Below are 22,707 nucleotides of genomic sequence, written 5' to 3' on the forward strand. Positions count from 1 at the left end.
TTTTGGATGTAATGGGATAGCTCATAAAGCACTGATGGCTGTCTATTAGAACAGTAAATGTTTGGCATTTCTGTGTTCACTTTCATCCTGGAAGCTCTCCAAATGCTTTAGTAACTAGAAAAATAATTATTTTAGTCACCTTGGAATAAAATGCAACAGGTATTTAACGGCACACAGTAATAGTATGTAACATCCTGAGGCAGAAATTGCACAAAAGAATTAAGGGAGATTGAATATATTTCTTCAGTTTCACTAAAACGTCAGTGCTTAGACAAAACACCTTGAGAAAATAATGACCAGGACCTTTTCTCAAGTGGTCCCTATTGCTATTTTCCAATGGGTGTGCCCAGTCTAGTGGTGTTTTTTATATTGCAGCAACATATGAGGTCTGAAAAGCAGAGCCCCAGTCCACGCCTGGATTGTAGTGCACCCATTCTAAAAACACCCCTCCCGCTCCATCATGATCTTGTGCAGCCAAAAGAGATGAACAGAGGACTAAAGAAAGGAGGGGTGACGGTCCCCCACTTTACAAAAGGGAAAGAGATATGGGGAAAAACAAAACGGTCAAGACTTTTTGATTTTGTATGACCTACAGAGGACGGCTCGCTGATGCTGTTGCCAGTGTTTCTTCACTGTAGGAAGAGGGAAAGCAATGAGCACGGACTGTGCTGAAGAGCTGCCACGCAATCGGGAGAACAGCCTAGAGAAGGAACCAGGGAGCTCCAGCTCAAGGGATCATGTAGCTCAAGGTGCTGGAGGCATTAACTAGACCAGAAATGTTTGTCTGTCTGGTTTGCTGTGAAGATTAGATGGTCAATATTTACACAGCAGTGGAAATGGAAAATGTGAATTATTTTTGTTATGCTGTGCACCGTTAGTATTTTGCATCCTTGGTGGAGACTAGGAAAGGGCAGCCTTTAGATGCCATTGCTATCACAGTGATGACTAAGAATGGACTAAAGCCAACAGAAACAAAAGCAAAGCCAAAGACTTAGGTGTTTCTGAAGAAAGTGGGATTTTTTTTGTCAGCCTAGCATATGGAGCCAGTTCCTTCATGGAGGCGAGCTGGCCTGCTGCCAGTGAAGGCAGCTGATTTTAAACAACTGAAGCCTGCAGGAGGGAGGCTGAAGTGGGAGCTGTGTAATGCTGGTTTTCCCCAGGCCTGAGTCTTCACCTGAACCCCCTGCTCACTTGCAGAAAACCTGCTGGGGGGAGGCTTCAAGGCAGTTCTCCTTTCTTGCATTAATGCCAAGCTGGTCATCTTTGCCCATAACACAACACATCTTAGCCCTTTGCAACACATCTATAATACGTTCATTTTCAGGGACATGGGCAAAACCATTTTTTCATGGCCAGTAAGCCATCCCCAACTTTCTCTCGATAGATATGGCATCGTATTGACGGGAAGTCCTCCATTACAGGAACTGATCTGGGCACTGGTACGGCCTTTCGCCAGTTCATCCAAATTGCCCGATCTTTTTTATATTGCAGCATATTTACCGGTGACTCATCTCGTTGCCTTTATTTTACATGCTCCCTTAAGATCCCTCAGGGCTGTGTCCTTATTTTACTGCTGCTTGCCAAAGAGCTTTTCCGAAGAGTGCTGATCACAGGAAAACATTTTCCAAGCAGACCCTTCCCCTGCCCCCCTGCATCACCGCTGCTAGGAGCTGCCTGGGGAGCCTGGGCTCTGCGAGAGTCATCCCTACCCCGGTTTTAAACATCACCTCCTCTGCAGGGGAGGAAGAGCAGCTGTCAGCAGCTATCCTGAGATCACCCTCAGCCCAAGCTTTGCTTGTGATGAAACTCCACTCTCTCTCTGTTTCCAAAAATCCAAGTGTGGTCAGGAAGTTTAGAAAGAGGAAAGGGAAATGGAAAAAGAAGTCATGCCCACATCTGCTTTCTGGTTTAGCTCAGCTCTGAGGGATGTCTGTTTCCCTGTGTACTGCCAGCTATCAAGTTGATAGCACGTCTCCTCTTTTCTGAATGTTCCTGTTTTCCTTCGCTGTAAAGCATCTTTACCAGGAGGGGAGGGTGTGCTATGGGCATCTGTGCAACTGCAAAGCCCAGACATGCCCTGGGGCTGCTTTGTCATCTCGGTACCTATAGCCCCCTGCTTTGCGTCTGGACCTTTATGAACAAGCACTCAACTGGGAAATTGTTTTTACCCTTTTTGTTGAAGTGTAATACACTTCCTGGCTGAATTTTTAGATATCTAATGATCCTTGGTCTTGTACAGGCAGTAACTTGTTGGTGACAAGGCTGTGCTTAATTAAACAAAATGTTAATCTATGTCTGGGAATCCAGTGAACCCATGTAGTGGGACTCAAACACTTTCATTATACCCTGAAACTTGAACAATAACTTGACAACTACAGATTATATAGATTGTACGGCAAGATATGCAGAATGTATACATGGAATAAATCTGTATACTTGAGACTGGCCCTTGTTTGAGGCTGAGGATCATAGCAGTGAGCCGCTTTGTTATGGTAGTGGGCTTGGGGTGGTTGATTACTTGCCAAGGCATAAAGGGATACCAGGGTACCTGCCGTTTATTGACAGCTAAGAGACAAGGTTGTTTCTGTACCTGCTGCCTCACATAACAAGAATTTATGAAATCATCTGAGGCTGCCCTTGTCAATTATCATCATCATTATTTCTGTGTTTAAAAAACAAGGCAAAGTTCTTGTGGGCATTCATCAAAGAAGTGCTGTGGTAGTGCAGTCTCCACTACCGTGCCTCAGCTGAGACCTCATCAGGTAAATTCTTGAGAGTTAGGAATGAAAATGAAGACATATGTGCTGCATTACTGTTCCTCGTTTGGTGGTGCTCTTCCTCTGAGATGGAGGGTGGGGCATCGGCCATCTGATTCAGGACTGGGAAATCAGCTGATAGGTGTGTGTGCACATAGTGATGAACTTGGAGATAAACCATCCCAGCTGGGTGACAGGTTTGGGCTACTTACCGACAAACTGTCAACCTATGTTTCAGAGGTCTGCCGCAGGCCTTGCTCCACTATCACTGTATATTCCTCTTCATAATCTACAAGAGACTATAGCGAGGTATAAATGGTCCCTGACACATCTGAGAGACCAGTAGAGTAAAATAAAGTTTCCACCAGCTCTCACTATATGTGATTACAGTCAAACTAGGGCAGTTTAGTAATCCTTCCGTACAGGAGAAGGCTCCCTCTCCCCAGCCGTGAGTCCTCATGCCCCACTGTACAAGTGGCTGCTCCCTGGTTCTGCAAGGGTTGGTGTGCGGCACCTGCAGGGTGGTAAAACAAATGGGGGACATGGCCGTAAGTCAGCTTGGCAAGAGCCAGTACTTACTTTCATTGAAAAGTCTATCATTAAAATCCTTCTGGATGTTGGTGTTCATTGCTGATTATGATTTCTGGTCAGCCTCAGTGAGTAAAATTGAGAACAAGCTGTGACTAGTGATGTGGTGCAGAGAGGGGATGCTGTATGTCTCAAGGATTGAAGTCCTGCAGAAGGGTAAGGTTGACCTGATGATAATCAAGAAGCCTGGGAAAAGTCACAACATAAACAGGTAGGTTTGTTGATGCTTGTCTTTAAAGCCAGAAGAGTAGCATCCTGATGTTCCTATCCCTTCCACACCTGTCATACTCATTTAAAAAAAAAGATCAGGAGCCTGGCTCCTGAAAGAAGTTCTTTCTCTAGCTGATGAGTGCAGAGAATTTCCTTTCTAAGCCTGATGTACTCAGTGGTAAGCTTGGACAGTGATCCTTCTGACACCAGTAAGGATAATAAAAGGCATTAATTCAGACCTTAGATCTTGGCTTGTGGGAAGTGAGGGAAAACAAAGCATCCCACTAGTTGGAGCTCAAGATTCACTGAAGTTTTCAAGCACTTCTGCATCCATGGATAATAGACTTACTTTGATCATGAAAGTCAAGGTACCTGATGAGAGTTTTCATAAATGAAACAGGACAACAGTGATCGGTTCAGTCTGCGACGGAAGAATAATTCTGGTCTAGACAGAGCACAGTGTCTGGTTCATCTGGTGCCCTGTTCACTATGATCCTCACATAACACTTGTATGATAAGGTTGGATTAAGCAAAGTGGGATCTACAACCAGAAATACACTCGCTCATTTTATATCAATTTGATAAGCTGGTATTTTTGACCTTTGCAATAGAAAAGGGCAATTAAGTCTCTGCCATTTGTTTCTTCCATGCCCCAAGAGTAAGAAAAGGGAGTACAGGCTGACCTCTGGCAGTAGCTCTGCCTAGCCTTGCCCTCCTGCAGAGCCCGGTGACAGCACGGACGGAAGGAATGGGCACAGCTCCAAGCATCTGCATCCAGCCTTGGGAACTGCTGGGCAATTATATGGCCAACTCTGCGATCTCTGGGCTGTTAATTTTTGAGACAGTATAGTTACTTTGCATAAGTTGTCCATATCTGGATGCCTACCCAAGAGCTGAGACCTCTCAGCTTCTGAAAAAAAAAATACTCCTTCCTGTATGAATGATATATTGCTAGGAAAGGCCAATTCCAGTGGATCTAAGGGCTAAACAAACAAAATGATAAATCTTCCCTGGGCTTCACCTGGAGACTTCCTCACTTAGGTAATTAGCTGCAGTCGACCCTGGGTACAAGGGCTGGAAAATGACAGCCAAGGATTTCTGCTAAGGGGATTTTCTCGTGCTGGGCCGTAGGAGTGACTTTAATGCTGCTTCTTTAAAATATGCGTATGGCAATCTAATTTAGAAATATTTCATATATCCTGGTTATGAAAAGGAAACAGAACAACAGGAGGTAAGGGAAATTTTCAAGTGCAGATAAATCTTTCTGTTCTTCATATCTTGGAGGTCAGTGTTTAAGAAGCTGTAGATAGAGATCTTCAGCAATTTTCAGTCTTCTCTTGCCTATATATTTCCCAAGTGGCTGTCAAGTGTTATTTCTTCCTGGTGTTGTCAGCTTCTGTTGCCTGGTACATGATATATATTTTAATTGACAGCCAGTAACAGCCATTCCAATCATAGTGAAAACGGTATTTTATAGCCAGTGTGGATGGAAGTCGTAACTTGAGGATGTGTCAGTTACTTGCTGGAAATATGAATAATTGATACTGAACATAATACCTTTTCACAGTCTCTATTTATTAGAGACAATGCAATCACAAAATAGCTTTTTTTTTTTTTTTTAAATGGTTTCCTTTACATATGATTTGCTAGTCTCTGTGTAATTCAGGAAGAAAATTACTCAGCATCTAGTTAGGGTCTGAGTGAAGACTTGAACTTAGAAATGTAATCAGGCATGACAGAATACTCAGTTTTGCCCACAGAAATAGTGGATACAAGGTCGACAGTTAAAGTGTCTTGCTAGCGTCGTTCATGGAAATGTGCCAGCAAGACTTCAGGTTAGGTCTGCGTGGCGACATGGAAGTGTGACTGTCACACGTTGGTGCACAGCTGGGAGGGCAGCAGAGAGGACACAACATGCAGACCTGCAACAGGGAGGTACGCAGGGGCTCTGGAGAGGCTGCACCACGCTCCCAGACTGCTGCTGTAAGCCCCTTGCCCCCGCGTCTTTGCTGCTGCCATTACTCATGTCATCACTACTGCATTGGAGTTGGGTGTGTTGAGTTGAGTGAGATCTGATATCCCGCAAAGGCAGCATGAGAACAGAGTGTGGTAGGAGAGATAATGCCTTTTAAAGAAACCCTTTGGTCTGAGCATCCATTTACATGGAAGATGAAACTCCCGTGGTGTATTGGGTTTCACTGGTGATTAATATGTTTTCTATTACCTATGTGGTATTGCTGAGCTTGACTAAGGCTCATCATTGGCCTTCCTCACTGATCTTGAAATTTACGTTTTCCTGGGCTGGAGTGTGATACAGAGACTTAGTGATCTAAACCTTTCGCTGAGGCCATGCCACCGACATCAGTTCTTGTGATGACTGCAGGCCACCACGCCTGCCCTACGCCCCTTAGTGGAAGGAAGCATCGTTACCCTTGTGCGCACTGCAGGGGTATCGCCAAGACCAGAAGGAATTTAAAACCATCTAAGTGGGTTGGGAGGCGCCCCTTTTTTAAACTTTATACCTGGTGTAGGTTATAATTTGCCTTACAACAGACAGCCTACAAGAAGGTTGTCTTTTGATAAATGAAGGGTGAATATGAGTTGGATAGGACGATTTTCTGAAATTTGATTTGTTTACCCTGAAATGAGGAGCTGGCCTGTGGTTTTGGGAAAAGAAGGGGTTTTTTCCTCCCTTGTTTTCCATGATTGTTGAATGCTGAATAAACTTTCACGACCTGGAGGCAAAAGTAATGAAATCACTGTAATACAGGAAAGCCTTCCACCTACTCTGGGTTTGTAGGCCACTTGGGCTAAGATGATCTCGTCTCCCAAGTTTTCAGGGCTTTTCTCTGTCTTCCTTATACACCCAGAGGGTTTTTCTTGGGGGATACTGAGGACTTTCCAGAGTTTCGCTGGGAATACGCAGCAGACCTGTTGGGGCCACCACATGAGTTACAGGTAGAAAGGCTGCCGCTGTTGGGAAGAAACACTGCTGCCTGCGGCACGGCTGCCCGCACTCCTCGCGGGCCTGATGGGTCTGGGAAGGGCCAGAGAGGTCTTCAGCTCAGATGCTGCCGATTGCCTGCTACTTGTGGTAAATTAATTTTATCTTTGAAAGAGATTTACTGCATCTTCACAGAGCTTTCCAGAAAATTCAGATTTATTGTGCATGCATTCATATTTCTGTCCAGGAAATCTCCAGGTTTAAATAAAGGTTGCTGAAAAAAAGGAGGAAAAAAAAAAGATGTTTTACCACAGGCTAAGCTAATAACCACTCCTAGTTATCTTATTGCAAAATCAAGTGGAAATAAAAGTCAGGGTCGTTTGGTTTAGTATTGACAGCAACTTTCCTTTCCTCAACCACACTCTGCAAACAAGAGGAGTCGCTCCCCCCTCACAATTTTTCAGTAAGATAATTAGCTATCTCACAGCTTCAAAAAATCAGGCAAATACCCATCTTTCACATAGGGAAGATAGAGTCTTTTAAAAATCTCAATGGAGCTGAAGAAAGGAAGAGCTGCCTTCCCATTTAAACCTGAACCAAAGCTGTAAGTTCAATTTTTATGCACTGAACGGGATGGATCCTGATGGTTGCAACACGGCACAGCAGCACAGTGCCTCGCTCTCTGTGACGGTGCCGTCGGCATCTGCGTTTGGTGGGGACCCTGCGCGGTGGGGACGCTGGGGCAGGGGGAGCGGTGGAGCTGGTCTGCACTGCCGTCGCACAGCCATGGGGTGGGCTGGGTGCCCCCGCCAGCCCCTCTCCTTGGACTGTCTCCATCCCTGGAGGCTGGCACCTCATAGCCAGCTGGGATGCGCCAGCTTCTTCATGAAACATTGCCAGAAATGTGAGTTTAATGAGACTGAAGTCAGCAGGTAGTTTGGCAAATTATCTTTTTGTGTCCATAGTTGATTTTCACACATCAGTTCCCTCTCCCTTTCCTCTGGAAGCTGTCTGTTGAGCAAAAGTATGAGTACACAAGTAAAAGTTCCTTGGCCCCAACTCTTCTGATCTGAATGTAATTCCTCCTCTCAGGAGGGTGAGCAGCAGCTCTGAGCCCTTTGTTTCTCTTTTTTGAGAGAGGACGGTGAATGTGCTGACAGGTGAAATCCCAGCACAAGATGACTGGATCATCCACGGATATGGTCCTTCATTGTGTCACAACAAAGCAAGCACAAGAAAATACCAAAAAAAACCCTTGCAGGTGGAAATATTTATAGAGTGAGACCTGTGCCCGTTTGCTGTCACTGGGCAGTCTGCTCATGGGTGCCCAAGCCCAAATCGTGGCAATCCCCAGAAGAAGCGGCAGCCAACACGTTTGCTCTGGCGAAGAGGCCTCCTCTCTTGCGGAGCAGGAGACCAGCAACTCACTGGTCTGTGAGTTGGGGGCTGCCCGTCATCCAGCGCTCAGTTCTCCATGCCATCAAATATCCTCTTTTTGGCTTCATGCTTCATCCTGAGCTGAAACATTCCTATTTTATTTTAATAACTGCTTTAGTTACTGAGATTTTTTTCCCCCCTTTTCTCCACTCCCCAACATATAATTAGGGTTTCTATTGGCATGAGGATGCCTCATTTGGCTACATCGCCCTGTTCTTCCTGGGTGGGAGTAACTGTATAGGAATTAAGTACCTCATACCGTAGTTACAACAAGGGAAAGTTGTACTGCTTCGCATGTACTGTTTACCATTTAGTCGTTAAGTGTTTCTCAGAAAGGCAAGGAAATTATATCCCTCTTACGTTACTCTGCAAGGCAGAGCCCTTTCCCCTTTTGAGGACCTTGCGGACACAAACCTTAAAAAAACAAGCTAGCACAAAAACCATATCATTGCCTTAAAGGTTGCTTGACTCTTCTAGTGAAAACAGTGAAGAAGTAACTAGGAACTCTCACAGAATTTCAGAAATAAAAGACCGTATTTGTTATCACTAGTAACAGCTTATTGTGGATTTTTTTCTGTAAGCTCCCCATTCCCAGAGAGTGCTGTGAGAGGAGTTTGTTGAGGCACGGTGCTGCTGGGGGACAAGGCGAGTAGTGGAGTAGGCAGAATCCCTCCGTTCCTCCAGAGGGGTGCTTGCCTTGCTTGGAGTTCAAATTCACATGGTTCTCTTCTTCCAGAGCCAGCTCAGCCTCCAGTGGCTTTGGGTTGATAGAGGCCAGATGAGATCTTGCCCCCAAATACAAGGTAGGGCACCACTACGAACACAATATAAACCAGTCTCTTCCTTAGTGTGGATTTAACCATAAATGTTTTAAAAAAAAAAAAAAAAAAAAAAAAAAAGAAAAATGTTCTCTTACCCATTTTTCAAAGAGTGGTCAGATTCTTATTAGGTAGTATTTCCCAAAGGGCAAGATGTTATGTCATTATCTCTAGGCAGCTGGTGTTTCTCTGTTGTAGGAAGCTTTGGAGAAACACCTAGGCTAAAGAGGAGTTCTTAACAGAAACTCTGTGTCGTGAATGGGCACGGGCAAGCCTTGTGCACCACGAGGGCACGAAGGAGTGCCTTTTGCAGGGCAGAGAATAGACAGTGTACAGCATAGTCTGCCCACCTGCTCTGAATAAAAACTCAGTGGATTTATTTTAGTCATCTTTCTAGGAGGGACAGTTACCTCCACGACTTTAAAAAAGTTTAGAGGATGAAGAGCTTCTCTCATGCTTGACCCCGTTCTTGTCACCAAAGAACAACGGTGCATTTCAGGATCTCTGCAGAGCTCGGCAAAGCAAAGTTTTTCAGTTGACGAAAAGAAGAAGAGACATTTCTGTAAATGCCACATAGGCATGAGGTGGTGTAACCTCACTGCATTTTAAGGAGAAAGTTAGTATTTCAGAACCTTCTTTTTTTTAATATGTATTCCTCACAGGGTTTCTAGGATAGGGGAGATTCTTACAAGTGAACTGCTAATGACAGCTTTCCTTGACTCGGCACAGGTGGGCAAGAGTTTTTGGCATCCAGGGTAGGCTGGCGGTGTGGTACTCGACTCCTCAACCCTGATACACGATAGATCTGGGGCCAACATTTCTGCTCCCTGACACCGAGCTGGCATTACAGCTGGGGCTGCCTGCCTGCTCGTGCTCCTGCCGGCACCCCCGCTCCCCATGCGGCACCCCACCTCCGAGAGCAGCCTGTGGAGGGGTCCTTCATCTCTCCCACCTCCCATCACCCCGGCGCTGGGCCATTGCCCCACCAGCAGCCCTTCAGGTGCTCCAGCCTGCGTAGGACATGTCTCAGCAACGTGGGCCCTTCTGAGGATTTCTGATCTGTTCCTCATGCTCCTCAGCAGGCTGGAGAAGAGTATTAAGGCTGAGGCATTCGAAAGCATGAAGCTGGGGTAACTACTTCAGGAGGGGCTTGGGAAGACACGTGCAGACTGGCAGGCTGCGGCACCGTGCACATTGTTGGTTTTCTTGTCACCTCAGCAGAAAACGGAGCTTTCTTCAGAGGCAGCCTGCGACAAATCCCTCCAGAGCCCAGGGCCTTCGCAAACCTTGTTTCCATTAGGGATGAAATGTGTGTACGTTAAGTAAAGAACTGGCTCCTAAAAGGCAGCGTTAGCCCAAGAGCAGAATGGCTCAGCCCCGGTAACACTGGCTTGTGCTGCCCTTGGGGGGGGCTGCGCTGCCGAGGGCAGTATCCTGGTCTGGAGGGGAGAATGGCTGAGTTCACCAAAATCAGTGGAAATATTCTCACTGCAACATGTAAAGCGTGTACCTTGGTCTTTCTTATTACATTGCTTTCTTGATGGCAGTCTTATTTTCATCAATTATTTGAAATGTATCATTCCTCCAGCAGTAATACACAAAGTCCTCTCTCTTCTGCATGCCATTTCTCATAGTTTCAGATCAAAAAGCTTTTGTGATAAGCAGTTATTTGTTACACGCACATTACATGCTGATGTGAAGCCTAATTTCTCCGCAGCGCAGCGAAGAGGTGGAATAGTTAATATCCCCTCGCTCTGAGAAAGGCTGCAGAATAATAACATGGGAAGCTGAAATAATCATTCTGCCATCAGTTGTTCTCCCCTGGGCCTGCCCACAAGAAGTCATATGGAGAACTGCTAGAGGCAGGCATCGCTGAAGATTGCCTGCTAATTTTACTCCCTGTAACATAATCTGTTTATTCAGAAGATGCACTCTTATCGTCTCTGCTGTGATTCAGAAGAATCTTAATCTGACGTGATTTCTTTCATTCTCTCTCCTTAGTAATTAATATTGCTGCATGAAATCTGAGGCTTACTCTTTATTGCGAGCAATATATTATGAAGCGATTCTTTTCACTCAAGAAAACATAATCCATACTTTATTATTAACTCTCTAAATCTGCTTTTCTTTATAATAATAGCATTGTCTTGGGAGATGGTAGTTAAATGTCTAGATTTTTGTTTTTATTGCAAGAGAAAACTTGATTAAAATGGGAGCAGGAATAGTCTAGAAAAGTATCGTTTATATAATTATTTAAATACAGCCTTTCTTTGAGTTTCAAACAGCTTCCCAACGGTGAGTATCTCTTGATAACCCTATTTATGAGATACTCAAGGGACAGTGGCTCTGGCTCACTTTGCAGAATGGCTGGTTTTCCTTTTCTTATTTTTCTGTTCTTTTTTTTTTTAATGTTCAAATTGAGTTTGGCCTGAGTTTCTGAAACTTGAGTGCCTGAAACCCTGAGCCATTGCTCCAGAACTAAAATCTGACTCCAAGTGCCTGAGTTGGAGTAAGCCGTACCCAGAGCTGCATACGCTTGCAGTGTTTAGAAGCAGCTGGCCAGTGATCAGCGTTTAACCTATTTACAGGACGCGTTCTCAAACCACTAACCAGAGGTTTTCTTCTCCCTGTCCTGCTTTTCTCTTTTCTGCTTTCCTCTGGGGTCCTGGGTCACAGCAAATATTGCTCCCTCATCCAGTGGCCCTTCTCATTCCCATACATCCCACACTCGCAGCAGCACTAAAAGAAATATGAAAACTTGCCCCAAATGCCATTTTAGTTATGCGACAGGGGACACTCTCAAGCAGTCAAAATGGAGAGCAATTGCCTGATTACGCAGTAAAATCAGTTGATGATAAATCTTTCTTTCCCGCGGTTCTTTTCTTTCTATTAATGTCTCCTTCCCTCATTATTTTACCCTCGTTTTCCTTTCCAAATATGTAGCTGTTAATAGGATAGTTGAATGAATAGGACACTCACCTAGGATGTACTTTGCTTTTGCTCATAACTGCTGCAGCTGTGATTTTCAACGTCTAATCTTTGCTGTGCTTCAGTTCCCTGTCTGTAAGGTAGGGATGGCATTTCTTTGTATCAGAGGGGCATTGTAAAACAGAACCACTTAAAGTTGGCAAGTGATTCAGGTATGGTTCTGGTGAGGCCATTAAAGAACTTGAATAGATTAAAGGAGTGGTGTGCCCCTGTCTGCTAGCCAAATAGCTTTTAGCAGACTGCCACTCACATCATCTGTACTACCTGTAACAAGCAGGGAAATGGGGCTGTGGAGGTTTGTGTGTGTGTGTGTGTGTATTCATGAAAGACAGACCATACAGAAGTCTTTACAAAGTAGAAGAGACCTGTGTCTTTAACCACAAAGGTGGATAGCCCTCTGTAGAAATCTGCCTGTGGGTACAGATGAAGACAGAATGATTCTGACAATTTTAAAAAATTGCTTTTGAGAAAAAAAATTGTGAATTCCCCAGCCCTGGCTTATGTATGATGGAGGAGTTTTGCAGAAGAAATACTGCTCCCCAGTGAAAACTGAATGACACTCTGCAAGCTCCCTTGAAGCCCCCTCGAAGCCCTGTCTTGCCTCAAGGCACTTGCTCTAGGATGGACATTTCTTGCCCAAAGGCCAGGAGCGCCTGGGTCTAAAAGGGCTTGCCTAAGTTGCCCATGTAGAAAGTAAAATGAAAGACCTGAGTATCAGTGTTGGAAGAAATAACTGAGACTCCCCCCAGTGCAAAACTGAGTTGAGCTCGTAGCCTAAGGAAACCCATCACCAGCACAGCTGATTCATGGGTCAGGTGCCTGGGCCAGGTAAGTCCCTGTCGTGGTGAGCTGTCCCCTGCTTCACCTGAGATCAGTACAGTCATGGGCCTCCTCAAAGTGCCCTTCTCTCCACTTCTGACACACGCAACTGCACACACAAGCGGTTGGCCTTCTGCATCTGCAGTATGTTCTGCCTAGCATCATAGTGGCAACACCAGGGACTTAATATTTCAGCCAATCCAGGAATGAATTACTGTTTAGGACTATAAAGAGGACAAATGTAGGTGGTTTAACAAAAGATGGTACAGCTCTCTGGGCCTTTGGGAGAATCACTTGGAGGGTAAGCAGAGATATCCTTATTTTGCTTGACCTTAAGAGTCCTACTGGGGCAAATAGGTTCCTCCTTTCTTTAGTTCTATGTCATTGTTTTAATTTTCTTATTGTGCCTAATTTTCCTTCAGAACCAAAGCATTCTGCATAAATGATGGCAGGGCAAATAATAATACAACTGTGTTTTATGGGACACACACGCTAATGAGCTGGGGATTGCTCTGTAGCTGTGTATTAGCACTGTAAAATGGCTTGCCACATGGCGGTGTTGGCTTAAATCACCCAAAGCGTCTGAGGAAACAGGCAGGAAGGGGGAAAAAAAGGCCCCTAGGTTCAGGTTCAGTCTCCCTTTGAACCTGCAGGAACTCATTTCTTGATGGTCCAGAGAACAGAAGCAGGGAAGAATACAAGGGCTCTGACAGATGCTAAAAATTCATCTTCCCTCAAGGATGGTGATCAGTTAAGGGACCAGACTGGTGCATCACCTGATGATGAGCTTCTAAATGTTAGAGATCAGTTCATGTGGATGGTTTATTCTCAAATCTTTTTGTGTATCAAAATGGGTCGATCCTGCTTTTCAAAACAATTCTTTGAGTTGTACCACACCGTACATGGATTCTTGTAGGGAAGGCCAGGACATGCCTGAACTCAAGCAGATCCGCTGGATCAGCACAGTGAATACGCACCACACTCGTGTCAAGAGCGCGGCCAAAGTGGTCACAAGTGTGAGGTTGCTCCAGGAGCAGATCTCAGCAGTTTGGTGGAGAGGAGAGATCAGAGTGAGGTAACGCTGCGGAGGTGGAGTTACATACACCCGCAGCCATGCCACATGGGTCACTTAGCTGTGCAGGTTGGCGTAACTCCCGTGGGACCTCATTTCCAAGATGAATGTTCTCGACAAGAAATCTGAAATTCATGGAAGGCAGACAGAATTGGTGTAAGCAGCTGAAGTCTTAGAAAATAGGAATGCATATTCATGCAAAAATGTGTTCACTGTTCGACTCGGCCAAAAACCTTGCTCTGACTTTGTTGTTCTCCTTGTTGAGAAAAATGGGTTGCAGTAAGCAAGCACAGCTTCTCAGACTACAGTTTCCTACATTTGTGTCAGTCTTTGGACTTGTTATTAAATATTGAAGAGACAAAGGAGACTTGGCAGGCAGTCATACACACAACAGTCTAATGTCATACGGTTTCTCTGAAAGAAAAATGTTCTGAAACAGATGAGATAATGTACTTAACTTTGAAAAAAAGCCACTAAGCACTCACTGGACAAATACTCTCATAGCATTTTATCATCGGTACAAGAAAATCAACATTTCTAAAACATCTGACTGTGGCAACAGCAGCTGAGGGTCCGTGTTAACATTAGACCAGATTTTTGCAGCACAATGTTGAGTTTTCAAGGGCCACTATTTTTCTGTTTCTCTCCAACCAAATTAGGCTCAAAGCAGTGGGAGGCCAGCTTGCAGACGTCTCTTGAACAGTGTATTCCTTTTATGCAGTGATAAGTAAGAGGGTTTTTTCAGGTTCTCCTAGTTTTTGGTGAAAGGCCATCTTTTCTTCTCCCTCCTATTATGATTTTCAAAAGAATCTCCAATAAAACTGTACAAACCGAACTGCAATAATTATATCCATCTTGGTAGAAATAAAGGGTTGCTGTCTGCCTTTCCCAGAAGAAGGGATAAACTCGGTGCTTTCCTAGAAGCTTTTGGTTATTACGCATCCATGTATCCCTGACTTCCCGTTTGCTTTCAAATGAAGATTGTTGAGACTGAAAGAATGAATAAATAAACACAAATTATTAAAAAGTTTGCAACTACTTGAAATGCTTCTGCCACAAGCAACCCCCAAACACTGTGACAAGAAAATTCTCTCCTATAGCCTATTCCATTTCATTGGCCTAATTCTTCACACAGCTCAGTCAGGGAGTGAATAACTCCAGAAGCTTAATTCTAAGTAAAACGTGATATATTTGCATAAAACTTTCTTCCCTGGGATTCAACAAGTTTACGTTCCTGCTAGTTTTATGGCTTTTCTCAGAACCGGTTTCCTTCAGAAGAACAAATTGTGCTTCCTCGTTCCCGACGGCAGGAACCAGAGTCAGACGTGCACGACCACGCACAGCTCAGCTGACCTCGGTACAGCCAAATGCCTTCCCAGTACAGATCTGCCCCATCCTTTCCGTGCTAAAGGCTACCTTCCAGGTAACACTAGGGGAGACGCCAACCTCTTCCTCCTCTTTTAGATCCTCACTAACCTGAACATCATTTAATGGGTTATTTGTGTGTTTACTATATGCTGCATGAAAGTTAAACCACTGAAAACTCAGCTGAACGGGACATTGCTTACACTGAAGCTACCTTTGCAACTTTTTTACGGCTATAAGATCGACTTGTGTTGGCAAAATTAATTAATACCACTGCTGCCAATGGAAGTGGCTATAGTTAATAATGTTCCCCCTGTTTTTTTCTGATTATCAAACCTGAAAGTCGTCTTTTTTTTTTTTTTTTTTTTACATTACAGAAATTTCATGTCTGGACTCTCTGAAATTGCATCAAGCTGACCCTTGCACTGTAACTTGTCAGTCTTTTCATGAAGAGAAGGTTGCTTCTTTGGGGAAACAGGGACAGCCATAGCTCTTGTCCTCTCCACAGAAAGCAAGGCAGACAACAAGATCCTAGGTCACACTAAACCAGAGACAAAAGCCAGGTCTCAGATTTATCTCTGTGGGTCCAGAGGACATGGACCTCGCTAGAACAACTCAGCAACCTTGACTCTGACAGTCTTTGATCTCTGTACAATGCCTCTGGTAGAGCTGACATACTGTGTGAATTATTTTCTCATAAATCAAATCTGAATTTGAGCTTCTTATACCCTATCACTTAAACTGGCGTCTGAAGAGAAGACAGCATTTGTGTGACTTCTATTCTGTACCATAAATTAAAACAAGACAAAACTCAGATTCCCATAGCCAAAATGACACGCAGTATTTGTAGTACTCAGCAGTAAGGAAAACTTCATTTCCTCATTTTCTCCCATCTTCTCTGATTCAGTAAATTCCATTTTGGAAGCTAATCATATTAAGTAGCTTAACTTATTATAGGCATGATGGTGGGGAAGCACACATAAGTCTAATATCCAAATTATTCCCAGGGAGACAATCCATTGTGTCAGCTAGTGATCAAAGTGTCCATTTGTATTCACAATGCTATATACAAAATGATTTAATTTCAACATTAATTTTTTTTAGCCATAAATGATTATGTGATAAACAAATCATTTGGAACCGAAAAGAGTGGTATCATTGTAAACACCCCTTTGTGTCTCAGCTTGCTTAATAAGGGATGTCAAAAATCTGAGAAGCTATGACCCAAAATGGTTCCCTCAGCTGCTCAAGAAAGAGAGAGGGTACAGGATATCTTTACTACATTTTCAAAGGCACATGTAAAGAGGGAACACTATTAGAAGAGATACTGGTGCTCTCTGTCCTCTCTGAAGTTGTACTCCAAACATAGGTATTTTTATATTCTTGCTTTATACTGTAAGTCTTGTTTTAAAGAAGCAACCCAAGGAGCCAAGAGCTCTTCTGGTGAGCCTTTGCTTTGTATTGTCTCTCTAAAATAAATAACTGGGCCTCTTTTCTGAATAAGATTTCACATTTGCAGCAGAAGGCGGCATCCTCTTCATGGGACACCGTAGAATTCATTGATGTTTTGGAAGTAAAGAAGACAGAGTTTCTGTGAATTCTAGGATAAAGTATTGTAAAATAACACTGGCTCTTAGCTGTTTCTTGGTTAAATAAAACATCATCTGTGCTAAACACTTACAGCACTTCTTTAGTCTAATAGTCAGCATTTGCCCCCAAATCGCAGTCTCAGTGAGAAAAAGATCAGTCATTACAGCTCACACATATGAAAATGTTTTGTGGGCTTTGGTTAGTATCCTTGTGTTCACATATAGCAAGAAGTGAACATCCTTGGGGTTATTAATGTTAAACAGGAGAAGCAGCTGTAGAAAAACTCATGAAAAGGCTTAAAACAATCCAAGGTGTTCTTGAGATACTAGCACTTCTAGAAAATATTGAAGAGAAACATGTGGGTCTTTCTTCAACCTTTGAAAACTTCATTCACTTTATCTCATTCGTCATCTCTGAGCACGGTCAGTGTCTGTGGTCTTTTATGCTGGCTCCCCTTCAGTTATAGCCAAGGCTGAATGTCTGAATACTGACGCAGATTTTGGTGGCACCCAGCCGAGTCTCAGGGTGTGAAGAACCTCCTGTTTCCCCAGCATACAGCTCTCTACCATTTGCGCAACTGGATCCTCATCTTCCTCAGGAAAATCTCACTGCTCTATTTCCAGATGCTCCTGCAACAGCTCCCTTGCCTCTGCTGCAGATGCCTCTCGTGGGGAGCAGCTCTGCCAGCACCAGGGCTCAATGCCGGCAGTTTGGGTCCTCTTCATCTGCGCAGCCTTCCCTTCAGTGTGGTGGCCCGAGGGGCACCGAGCTTCACACCAGCCCCAGTGAACAGTATGTCTGGGCAGAGGTTTTGTCCCTGAGGCTGCTAGTAAAGCCACTCTGAGAAGAGAGGGCTGGCACCAGTGCTGCAGTCAGGAAGCATGCATCTGCATAACTGGTTTAAAGGCTCCTGGGCACTGGGACGTGATCCCATACTGGTTTTTTTGAACAGTTTTGGTCCAGGAGAACTAGTACATTGCCAAACAATTCCTGGGTACGACTACGGGAGTTAGCGTGGACCAGGGAGCCCATTGACAGCCTGCCCGCAGCCAGGCTATGCGGGGGATCCGGGGCTCCGGGTGCTCCATGGGCTCCGGGTGCTCCGTGGCTCCTGGCCCCAGAGCCAGGGGACAGCCATGGATAGGTTTGATTTACTAGTATGCCTTCAAGCTATGCACGTTGGTTTTGATTTCAAAAATTGCCATAGATATTGCGTCTGTGGCAGATCCTTTCTCTGGTATATATATATATGCACTGAGCAAACAGGGATTTTTGTTTTTCATTGTTTGAAATTCTCAAAATTTGAGGTTTATGTACCCAGGGATGTATGATAACAAAAATAGAATTTGATACTTGGTAGCAGAATAATTGGTTCCTGCCTTTTTTTCAGGCCACTGTCAATTTGCCACCTTGTTTTTTTTTAAAAGGCCAATGAAGTAGCCTTCGTGCAGGCAGCAAGTCACCCTGATGCCATTAAGGTAAACATGAAAACAAATAAAAGCTACATCTGTCATGTTGCCTACACTATATTGATGAGGAGGGAAACCAGACCATAGAAGTGATTATGCGTATCAGATAGCTGACAGCCTATGCTGTCATTGTTCTCTGACTTAAATACTTTGCTAGAAAGAGGACGATACTGCCTATAAAAAAGATTATCTGAAAAGGAAGTATGCCTTGCTTCTTGAGGATCTGGGCTTTTTTCACTTCTGCTTTTTTCTTTTTTTTTTTTTTTTCTTGCTACTATCTTTAAGGTAGATAAATATGAAATTTACAGACCTTCATAGCAATAGCAAGTATTAATAAATCTCTTTTAAAATATGCCTTGTTTAGGCTATCTGAGTCTCTGAGCTCCTGAAAAAAGAACTACCCATTACAGGGTAGCTGTTAAGTTAGATGAATCACCTGCTGAAGACACCTTGTTCTCTTCATTGCCTGCAGATGGATCCTAGATAAAATGTGTAGTCTAAACACCTGGGGTGGGATTCAGTTGCTTAAATATCAGTCCTCAGGCTGATTCAGGTTTCTTGGAAGGGTGGTGTGGGGCTGGTAGGGATGACCTGGGACTGGTGGATCCATACCTCTTCTGAAGTAGCAGGTAGGTTAGGCTGAGGGTACCCAAATGATACTGGGTGTTTGTGGCTTTGTTACTGAATTATACCTAGAACGCCACAGTTAGCAGAGGGGAGCATTCCCCTGGTTTCTCCCTGGTTTATTTCTCTCCTGGTTTTTTCTCCTTTCTCCATTTCCCCTGGTTTATTCCTGTTGGGGAATATGCCTTGATAAGAGATCTGCGGCTCTTCAAATTTCAAGTGAAAGACCAGAAAAGCAATGTAAATCTCTTTTGGCTGTTTCAATGCTGAGAAAAGGCTTTCATTGACTATGTGATAAAAAATAAGCTTTAAGCCACAAGGAATTATGGTAACTTCAGGAATCATTCTTAGCATGCCCTGTAGCGCTGGGTAACGTCCGTGGAGCTCTACTGTTGTGACAGCAATGAAATCAGCTGAGGGGGTGTGGGAGGGTGTTTATCTATAAATTGTGGTGGTTCTTTGGCACCACTGTAACTACGAGAACTTCAGACTGGTGAAGTTCTTGAATTCCCAGTTCCTGTTTCAAGAAAGCAAGAAATCATTTTTAAATCTGACCCTTTGCTGGAGCGGTGACACTAGTAGTATCCTGCTGATCAACACTTTTGTTTCTGGAGTTCCTAAGCCATATACACTTTGACTGTGGTATCCATTAATATTTCTTATCTACACACTAGTATAGCAAGTCATTCATTTAGTTTTAGACCTATAATTGCTTGCTGGGTTTTGTTTTCTGATATGTAACAGAATATTTTTGCTGCAGTGCCACAGAAACAAGACCTGCTTTGTGTGTGAGCATGTGTTTACACATGCATATGTGCATGTGAGCAAGCACGTACCTTTGTGTATGAGTGTAAAAATCCTATAGGGAGAATCGGGGGAAGGAGGGGAATAAATGATTCCCCATGATAGCAGCACATTAATTCAAATGGACAGGAAAGCCTCTACAACTGGGAGGTGAATCACTTGCCAGCACACTCCTCAGCCTGTAAGACCCAGAACATAGTATGAAGTCTGCTCCCACCCCAGCATGTATGGGGAAGAAAGTTCGAGGAATAGGAAAATTAAAGTTTTTTTGTTGTCAGTACCATTTTCTGTAATTTCTTTTTTATGCTTCTGCATTTCTGATGTAAGCAATGCTAGTGATAAAAAGAGAGCAAACAAAATCAGAGGGAGGGGTAACTGGAACAAATCCAGAAGTATCTCACAAAACAAGAGGCAGGAAGATGTATGCTGTGAAAAGTCTCCTTCTCCCTCCTTCCATTATTCTTCAGCTGCCTAGAATTGCCCCCGAATATCCTTAATACACTCACAGCTTGTTTTTTATAAGTAAATATCTAGTGCTGTGCCCTGTTTCAGATAGACAGCCTCATGGGCTGCAGCAGGGAGCTGTGTGCCTAAATAAGGACGAGTCCTCTGCCAGTGCCAGCTTCTGCCTTATGGATCTCTGAAGTGCTGGGTAATTCGTCTCCCTGTCTGATAATCACATTTTGTTTGATATAACTTCTTAATTATACCATGAATATGTGAGGAAACTGCTCATCTGTTTAGAGTGTGGAGATTAAAATTAAAACTGTCTCAGTTTTCTCTGTTATTGTGTGGGTGTCGGTTCAACAAACTAATATGGAGCAGACAACTATCAACTGAGATGTCAGAAAAGGCAGTCATTACAGCAGCTGGAAAGGCTGCCATTGACTTTATTGCTGAAGGAAATGTTTGCTTAGTCTGTGTCTGCAGGTAACAATGAATGTATTAAAATAAACTCTAGATTCATTTCCTGGCACTTCACATTTCTTGAATGCCTAATCTCTCCCTCGTAAATAGAATTGTTCAGGTTTCAAGGATGAAACACGAATGGGTCTCCAAAGATATATATGTTTAAATATTATGTTTATTAACAGTAGTAATGAGGGAGCCCTTGCATCTTCCATTTATTCTTCTGATCATCCAGGACCTGGTGTAAAGACTTCAGATCTGCCGCGTTTCAGGAAGCCGGTTATTGTGTGATGACTGCTGTTCTGCTGTTTCTGGTATGTGTTAGATTAAGAGGAACAACTGCTTCTTCGGTCTAATCCTTCAGCCTTATCATTCTGGAGGCAATAGCATGTCAATTCAAGTAGAAAAGGTGTGGATTATAATTTTATTCACCGGCTCAGTGGAGGAAAACCAGCTGTTCCATGGTGAGGCTTACCCAGGAGTAACAAAGAAAAGGGCAATACAATAACTGTCAGTGTGTTTTGGGGCATCGCCTGGAAGGCAAATAGGATATATCCTTGTGTCAGCGGGCATTCAGCAGCACCAATTTCATTAATGCTTACTGGTTAGTGTTTTGCATTTTATTTCATGTAAGAATGAGATCTAATTATAAGATCAGTTAGGAGAAATACTAAGTATTTCATTAGAGATGCCAGATGCTCTCAATATAAGTTCTCTTATAACTAGCCAAACCTCTTACTGCTAGAACACCTCAAAGGTACCAGACTGTGCTTGCTACAGTGTACTTTAAGACCATATCTTTCCTCTCATTCTCGACAAACATCTGTTTGTCCAGAGAGTTCTTCTAAATGGCTACTGGAATATGTGAATTTGGGCTATAGCTTGTATTAATAGAAGGTAAATCTTCCAGAGACATGAAGCTCTTACTTATTGAGTTTTCTGTGCTGGTTGGGAATGAGTGAAAATTCTGGAAAATGTGTGAGCAGCCCAGAGTATCCATCTTATTACTGTCAAAGTGCTGCCAGCGCCCTGAAACGCGGAGGTGCGGGGTTGCGGTCCTGCGGATGGTGGAGGAGGCGGCGGTGGCAGCCTGTACGGAGGCACCCCGTCCCACTGGAGCCCTGTTACAAGTCATCCCTGCTGCTGGCTGGAGAAGCAGCAAGAAGTGGGTTGTTCCTTTGGCTGCCTTCTCTGCCTCTCTGCCAGGGCTGCTGCCCGTCTCTGGCACAACGATCACTTGCCTGGCTGTCTTGAACTGCTGGGGGATGCCCTCTGCGGTGCCTCTGCTGCTTTCTGGTCATCATTTTGGGATGCTTTCTGCGTAAAGGTGGCCTTTTACTTCAGGTCCTCCTATGTTTACCATTTCACTGTGTTTCAGCCCTTGATAATGACTTGCCTGGGTACTAAACTGGCAGCAAAAGACTGGATTAGTCCAAAGGTATTTCTTTCTAATTGGAAATCATCTTGAAATGGGAATTGGTGCACAGACCATTAACTAGCTGCAATTGCATGAGGCCTGGTGCAGCTCCTTGCTGTGGGTTGTCTCTTGGAGATAAAATACGTAAGTCAGAGACTTCACTTTTAACAGTTACAATTAACAATTGTACACCTAAATATTATGAAGCTCAATGAAAGAGGCAAAGAAACAAGTGCAATGCAAATAACCATGGAGTACTTCAATAAATTGGAATAAACTCTTTAAATATTGCGTATACACAGTGCTGATAATCATGGCTAGGTTTAAAAAGACATGTATTTTGAGTCTTACTTCTATCCTAGAATAAAAACTAAGGATTCTTCTGCATAGCTGGAGGAAAAATCTGTTCTTCTCTAAAAACAAATTTCCAACTTTACATCTTTGTGTTGAATAAGGGCATAGCATCACAAGTTTTTATTTTTTCTTTATTTTGTGAGTGTGTGGGTGGTTCTTTTCCCAGACGCTGGTTAAAGAAGTATTGTCACGTGGCTTTAGTTCTCACAGTGCATGCAAAGGGTGGTTTCAAGAAGACTTTCTAAATGTAAAGCTGGTATGATGTATTGATTGAATGTGCTTCCTGACATGTTGTCTTGGAAGTGAAAGAGAAGCAGCCAGTATGCTGGTTTGAGAGACTTAACTGGGAAATATTCTGAGCTGTTATCTGTATACAGAGAAACAGACCTTAATGAGGCTTAAGCATCCACTCAAAGTATATGCTTGGGTGTTGACCTGGCACTGTGGAAGGTTTCCCTAATGTTTTTTTCCCTCCAACCATCAAGACTTTGAATCTGAACTTGAAGTTTATGCACCCGGTGCAAATGAGGCTTTGGAAAAAGA

The sequence above is a fragment of the Platalea leucorodia genome, assembly GCF_965183815.1.
Source record: "Platalea leucorodia genome assembly, chromosome: 2".
NCBI lineage: Eukaryota > Metazoa > Chordata > Aves > Pelecaniformes > Threskiornithidae > Platalea > Platalea leucorodia.